We start from the raw sequence: 1,785 nt of genomic DNA, 5'->3' as shown, positions 1-1,785 counted from the left end.
AGGAGGCGGAGGAGGAGGCGGAGGAGGAGATGGGACAAAAAGGAGAGGGAAAGGTTTTTTCTTTCTTTTGTTCCTTTGAATTCTTCGCAGGTAAAAGACGAGAGGCTGTAAAATGTGTGAAACACAAGCACATACCAACACAGCAGCTCAGAAGCATCATCATTATCATCATTATCAACATTATAACAAAATGCCACAGTATTGCATTAGTACTTACATTAATACCTGTGTTACTGTCAGACTATTTTATATCCTGATGACGTCCTCACATCCTGTGACGCAAAAGCAAATTTGTCATCTTAAGAACTATGTCCAGACACAGCAGATGCACCACTCACTGCTGCACTCACTTTATTGATGGTGTGTTTATGGGGAAGAGTCAGACAGTTTACAGCCTTAATCCTATTTATCTAAGGTCAAAACTATACAACATTGCGCTAACACATTACTTGGTATAGATAAAATCAAGAAATTATAATGAGCTCCAGTGATATCGAGGGCAGAATGTCTATGACTCCTCGCATTTTATGGCTTAACAACACAACATACAGGCTGCCAAACACAGTCTGGATCTGTCTTATGAACTAATTGGCAACTTGTCAAATCCTCAGATGTTTTTAGTTTTTTTTTTGTCCAAAATCATTATTCTATTCTAGTAAAGGAGCAGCTGAATTTTGAATTAGTTAGAAAACTTATTAAAATGGGAAATGCTTGTAACAGCGGGAAGTTTTTTCTTCAGATTGAGCTTAATTTCTTTTATCATCAGCTTTTTGATAAGGGACACAGATACAGTTTATAGCTACTGTAACCGTCTGCGGCTCGGTGGCGTCACTGACGCAGATTTAACTGTAAAAGTGCTGTGACTTCTTTTTAAATATACTGTAAACCTGCAGACATGACAAACACGTTAAACCACTGACATTAAGAACAGAATTACTGACATTTTACAGACACAGAATATCCTTTCACGTCAGGAACTACTGTAGTAAATTACTGTGAATGTCAGTTATATACATCAGCAATACATTGCACAATATGGTGGGACTGAAAGGGGGGGCATTACATTTCAGACTATTTCCGTGTCTAGGAACTGTATTTAAAGCAGAAGCTTCGTCACTATTATGTTTCAATATTGCATGTTGTAAGTACGACTTTTATGTTTTCATTATTTGAAAAAATAAATAAATAAACAAAAGCCACAACCAAAAATCTAAGGCAAACGTTTCCCACAGGAAGAGAGGACGCAAGAAAAGTGTTTCACAACCCCCGCAGTTACAGATAATCCTGCAGGATATGTGACCATATTTGGGTTTCAGGAAGTCCTGGAATTCCTTCAGGTGAGATATGAGAGAGTTTGTGACATCATCATGCGGCGGGCAGGAGGGGGAAGAGTGACTGCTGCTTTATTTGTTCCCTGTAGCTGATAAACGTTTGAGGCATCCCACACCATTCTACCATCAGTATAGCACCGTCAGCACCGTCCTGTAATCACGCTCCGATCCTGATTCAGATACGTCTCCCAACCCACGACACCGAGCTGTGGTGAGCCGGAGCACCCAGACACTCAGAGTGACTGGGTGCTCCACAGGAGGTCCTTCTTTCCTGAGGTCATACAGTTATATTACTCCTCCCCTGGCTGCACATCTCCATCCGTCCTCTGCTGTTACACCACTGTTAATTAACAGTTGACACACATTACACGTCCATATTGTGATTCCACCTTGCATATTACTTTTTACACATTCACATACTGTGTATTTATTATTATTGCTATTTTATAGATGT

Source organism: Seriola lalandi, unplaced genomic scaffold (assembly GCF_002814215.2).
Source record: "Seriola lalandi dorsalis isolate HSWRI2012SDOR001 ecotype SW California unplaced genomic scaffold, Sedor1 jcf7180002054914, whole genome shotgun sequence".
In the NCBI taxonomy this organism is placed as follows: Eukaryota; Metazoa; Chordata; class Actinopteri; order Carangiformes; family Carangidae; genus Seriola; species Seriola lalandi.
The sequence above is the reverse complement of the archived record's forward strand: the minus strand, read 5'-3'. Positions refer to the sequence as shown.